Source organism: Nestor notabilis, unplaced genomic scaffold, assembly GCF_000696875.1.
Source record: "Nestor notabilis isolate BGI_N333 unplaced genomic scaffold, ASM69687v1 scaffold7960, whole genome shotgun sequence".
NCBI classification, from domain to species: Eukaryota; Metazoa; Chordata; class Aves; order Psittaciformes; family Psittacidae; genus Nestor; species Nestor notabilis.
Genome location: NW_009910619.1, coordinates 66,752 through 72,843, shown reverse-complemented (window position 1 = coordinate 72,843; position 6,092 = coordinate 66,752).

The window sequence follows — 6,092 nt, the reverse complement described above, 5'->3', positions numbered from 1 at the left end:
CATAAACAGATGTTCTGCTGTGTTATTAACATCGCTGCAATCTGCTCGATTAAGTGTGTCATTACTCGGATGAATTCACACTACTATAGCCAGGTTGCTGCTGGGAGGTTGTGTGTGAGCATCGTCTTCATGCTGAATTACTTGAAGTTAGCAAGTGTAAAGAGCCCTTAAAAATATTTGTTGGTTGGTATTAATGTTCTCGGTACATGTGGTGCTAAAACCTTTGAAATCTTTAGAGGGTGTCCAGTGGTGCAGCCACTACTACTTCTAGGTACCTTGTAGGAATATGTTTGGGAGCATAGTTTCTGCTGGCTGGTAGCAAAGGGTTACACTGCATTTTGACTGTAAACTGTTCTCTCAACAGTTCTCTGTACAGTATTTTGCTTTTACATAGATGGTGAGCCCTTTGGAAAAGGCCATCTTGTTCTCTCTGTAACATGCTGTTCCCCGGCTAGCAGAAATAATTCATGCCTAAACTGGTTTTGTGGATTGGTGTCTGGATTTCCTCCCTTTCCCTCTGTCTTGCCCAGGCCAAAGGAGTGTGTAGTTCGCTGTCAGACTTTATACTGGGGTGAGGGAAGGCTCTTTGCGGAACAAGGTGATGCTGCCGTGCGTTAGTGAAAATGCCGTGGGAACAAAGGAAACCTTTGCAGAAAGTTGTAATTTATTTTTTCTTTTCTTCCCTTTTAGGATCTTTTGCCCATGGTCTGCCTGTCTTAAGTCATTGAAGACCAAAAAGTTTTCTGATTTCCACTGTAACACTTCTAGCTTTCACAGCAGCTTTCTCATAGTCTGTGAGGTGGATTTAGTGGTAGGTTTATTGTTCAGGGTGAACAATTTATTTTTAGGTTTAACTCAGATGACTTAAGTGTTTGTTGAAGGGCAGCTTGAGGTTTTTTTGAAAAATTTATATTACAGCTGTTGTTTTATGGTGTCACCTCCAAAAGAGGAAAACTGTTCTGTTAGGCTTTTCCAAACAGAATAAACATGTCTGGGTTTCTTTATTTGCTGAAATTACATTTCTTCATTCTTTTTGTAGCAGTAAAAATATGGTGAGGTGAGGGAAGGATCAGGGTTCATCATGTGAGTTAAGGCAAAGAAGTGTGGGCAAATAATGACTTTATTAAGGAAAAATATGTAACAGGTTATAAAATGTAACTGTCAATGAGATATTTGACTGAAAGGGGGGAGGAGGTAAGTCAGATGCAGCACTTGATCATGAAAGATAGCCTTTAACTAAAATAACCTTTATTTTTAGTTCTTCTTACAGGAAGCACAGGGCTTGATCGGGTTGTTACTGCAAAAGACTCATAGCACATTGCTGGGGTGAGCTGGGTGATGCCTTTTGGCAGGGAGACAGGAGCAGAAGTGGCGGGTGCATCATCACCAGTGAGAAAACACATTCTTATTTTTTATGTGGAGATGCCAAAACCACAAGAGATGTTGAACTTCTCATAAGAACTCTTGTACTGTTACATATGACATCATTATGTGTATATTGTATGTGCATTAGGGCCATTAAAATTTCCTCACTGGGTTCTCAGGGAGTTGACAAATGGTTTTGGAAGCCTGTGATCACCTCAGAGTAATTGCTTAGAAACAACTTCTTGTGTGGGAAGGAGAAGAAGGTGCATTTCAAAACTTCCCACACACTTTTCTTCTTTCCTGGAATAGAACTGGAGAGATTTCCCATCTGAGAAGAGTTTCCTCTCTAAATAAAGCAGTAGGGCTGTACTTGCCAGCCTCTGCATGAAGCAGAGCGTTCCCAAAGCTTGTGGTGCAGTCCCGGATCCCCTGCCTTGTTGCTCCTGCAGAGGAAAAACTACAATTCCCATAGTACTTCCACATACTGGTACTCCAGTGACATCAGACATTACATGGCTGAGACTGGTTGTAAGGCAAGAAGACCCAAAATGTAAGCTTGGTGTTTCTTTCACTTTTGTGTCAGGGCCTTTGGCAGTGTAGTCTTTGCTTGCTAGGGGAGGATTTCAGTTGCTGCAGAGGTGTTTGAAAGGGTGTGTATCTGAAGAAAACATGAGGTGACATGTAAGGGCAAGCAATTTGTACTGTTTGGTATTGCTGCAGCTTGGAGACTCCTCTGTCTAGGAACAGCAGTGTGGAGTAATTTCTTACTGCCAGTGCTGCTAGTTTGTCATAAGGGGCTGTTTCCTTGCCCACAGCCCAAAATCTGCTTGCTGCTTTTCTGCCGGTTTTGTCCTGCAGCTTCAAGGGGTGGAGGAGAGACGCTACTCACAGCCTGGCAACAGTTTCCGTGTGCGCGTAGTAACTGAGGTGTGTAGCGTGCGTCCCATGGCAGCAATGGTAGGGGAGGTAAGCGAGGTGCGGCCACAGCACTGGCTCTGCACAGTGTGGGCTACGTGGGGGGATCCGAGGCAGCTGCTGCTGCTGCTGCAGAGCTCTGGTGTGTACAACTGTCGTGCTGGAACGCCTGTGCTGCTGCTGCTTCCCCAGGGGCCTGCGTTGGTGGGAGGAAGGCGGGCAGGGAACGTCTGGTGGTAACGTCTGCGCAGGTTTGTGTTGGTGGAAGTTGATTCTCGCAACGGGATGAGGTTTATGTGGGTTTTGTTCCTTGGGAGGGATGCTAGGTGCCTGGAGTCCTACTGGTGTTTAGAAAGCTGGGAAATAATCCAGCACAAAGATTTCTGCAGTGTAATGTTTGCTTAGGCTGCTGTAGTGCTGTAGTTTAAAGTAAGTGTAGTGATTTATTTGCCTGATAGCGCTTAGCCTTCCCCGTGATTGCATATCATGAGTGCCTGACAAAAACATAATTTTCCCAACACAAGACTCTCGACCACCAGAGTCCTAACAGGAACAGTGAGGAGAGACTTACGGAGTGGATGGGAAACTTGAGAATACTTGCCATTTTTCTGAGAAGTGTAATAGCATCTCAGGCAGGTAATTGATACCTTTCATTTCTCCTTAGAAACAGTTTAGATCTGCAGAATGATGCTGTGATGTGTTTGTTCAAGTCTGCAGGTTTGAAGTTATCTACTTACTACTTGAGTTTCACAAAGTAAGGAGCAAGTCAAGTGGGAAAAGTAGCTTTATATCCAATCTTAGTGATCAAATGAAATTAAGATACAAATCTCTATTATAATTATGTACAGTGAGTACAGATCCTTGTGCAGCTGATTAAAAACCAAAATCTATTTGCCCACATATGCCTGTTTGTTGCTTCAGAGAGTTTGTTTTTACGCATTCAGTAATTGCTGATTTCAGCATTTTTGTTTGTTTAAAAATATATTTGGGAAGACATTTTGATTTAGTGGAGTTTAAACTGTACTAGATAATCTATCTGTCAAATGAATTTGGAAAAATATTTTGGAACTTCTAAGTGTTCAAGGCCAAGTTGGACAGGGCTTTGAGCAATCTGGTCTAGTGGAAGGTGTCTCTGCTTGTGGCAGGGGGGGTTGGAACTGCATGAGCTTTAAGGACGCTTCCAACCCAAACCATTCCGTGATAATTTGAACTTCAGTTGGAATTTATATTCCTAAACAAAAAAGTTTATGTTAAGAGTATACTAATACCAATAATCCTGTTTTACAGCAACACATTTCAAAAGGACATCATCTGCAAATCATGCACTTGAGCTGCCTTTGGATAAGTTGACTCTAAAGTGAGTGGAAGTTCAGTTAAAATCTTTGCACCTGTTTGATTGATAGTCCCTTGTGTTTCTGGGCTACCAGGAGATAACGGGGTGTGACATGTGGTAAGAAGCAGAAGCAAAGGTGAATGTATAGAGGTTGCTGTCATTAAGATTCCTTATATTTCTGTGGAGCCTGCGGGGCACTTGAATTATGTTACTCAGATACTTAAACGCGTGTTTGCTGACTAGATACTTCAAATATTGTAGCCTGTTCAGTGGTAAGTGCTTACAATAGCTGTCTCTTACCACCTTTGTAAAGTTTTCCTTTAGCAGTCCCTAATTTGAACTTTACAATAAGGACATGTTGCGGCTGAGCTGTGCTCGATGTTTTTAAACCTTCATGTCAGTATTTCATGAAGAGTGGTTTACTGTTAGAATTGGGGTTTAGGGTCTTAAGGCTTTCATAAACAAGTATCAACCTCTGAAGCTCCCAGAGTGAGGGTAGGCAGCTTCAGTCCTTTTTAACTTGGAAACATTAGGAGTTCAGTGTTGGAAGTACTTGTGGCTTCGGACCACAGTAAGAGTACTTGTAGATACATAAAAATTAATATTAAAAACAATGTCATTACCTTTTTTTAATAGTTTAAACAAATTGCAGATCAGGGCTTTGTTTCTAAGCTACTTGCTGGCAAATCATTCCTTATTGGTAAAGCAAGAATAGCAGTATGTGGGGAGATTACAAATCTCAATTCCTGAAACTACTGACTTTAGGAGGGCAGAAGTTATGGTAGTTGCACATACATTGCCACAGTTCCCAGAGTGTAGCTCTGTGTCATGTGGTTTCCCAAGTGCTTAATGTGCTTAATATCTTGTTGTTGACTTTCTAAGTTTTCATATAAATGTTGCAGAAATGTTCTGTGTGCTTAGCTTGCATTTTTGCTGTCTCAAGAAATACCTCAATAAGGTACTAGTAATGCTTTCTGAAGGTTGAGGAACAAGTGGGAATCTCTCCCCCAGCAAACTTACTGCCATCCAGCTTTGTAAAGCAGATAGGTCTAAATATAAAAAACTGACAGAAGTTCAAAGCAGTTGTGTGAAAGAGAACAGTGGGTCTTTAGACTGAACACCAGTTTTCCCATCTAACCTGATGGTGGAACCTGCAAACCCTCAGGTAATGCAAGTGGATGTTTTTAGGCCTTCCTCATAGTTGCCCTAAAATACTAAGGTAATGTTTCAAATTGTCTTTTTTATTCCCTTTTTGAGGATTAGATGAACCGTAGCATGTGTGCAAAGCCTGGAACTTAGATACTCGTTCACAATGGCATCAGTGTGTGTAAGCATGCATGCTCTGTCTCTCTGGAAGTGCAACCTAAATCCACCTGAAGTTACTTTGAAAAGCAGGCATTTACATTAGCAATGTTCCCATTAACTACAGAGGAGTAATTCAGAGTCAGGCTTCTGCTTCTGTGTGGTCAGTGGAAGAAGATTGTGGAAAGTGTGTGTACACATACGTGTGCGGGGAAAATGTTATCCCCGTCTTCACCCAGGGACAGGATATGTGGGAGCAGAAGGCAGCAAAATTAGGGTGACTGTAGATGTTTTGAGAAGGTTTGCTATTTACAAGATTCATTTAAAGTTTCTAGTGTTAATTTTAAAACGTGTTGATAGGAAAATGAGTGGACATTCCACTCCTGAGAAAGATTAGGGGGATTGTTTATTTCCACCATATTGAATGGTTCCGTAGTTGAGGAATCTGCTGTTCCTCCAGTGAGCTTTGAACCATACATCGAATTCAGCAAAATCAGGGGAGAGGCGGGTGGATGTCTTGGTGATAATGAGTGTCTGTAAACACCATGAAAGTTATCACCCTCACAGAGGAGAGACCCACGTCAGTGTCCTTGTAGGGAGAAAGGCTTCTGTGTGATTGTAAGCACTTAGTGTGGCCTGCTTACCTAGTCATGTCACAGTGCGCTCTCAGCTGGTTGCCATCAGGATGAGCAGGGAAGGATGGGGGAGACCTCAGGAGACCAAGAGGATATGGTAGGGAAAACACTGTTGTTACTATGAGCTTGAGGTAGGGCACAAATTTGTAGGAAGCATTTGGTTTTCTCTGTTGATGAAACAACTTCCTGTGTTGTGCTATGGTGGTTTGTCCTATTGCTTAGAGTTCTTTTTGAGCAATGTTAGGACAAAATAAAACTATTTACAAATTCAGGACAATCAGGCAAACCACATGAAGTTCAACAAGGCCAGATGCAAGGTCTTGCACCTGGGTTGGGGCAGTCCCAAGTGCAGATAAAGGCTGCAGGAGACTGGAGATCAGCCATGGGAGGAAGGACAAGGGGGTGTTTATTGGTTGATGAGAAGCTCACCATGACCCAGCAGTGTGCGCTTGAGCCCAGAAACCAACCGTGTCCTGGGCTGCATCACCAGCAGCGTGACCAGCAGGGCGAGGGAGGGGATTCTCCCCCTCTATCCAGCGTGT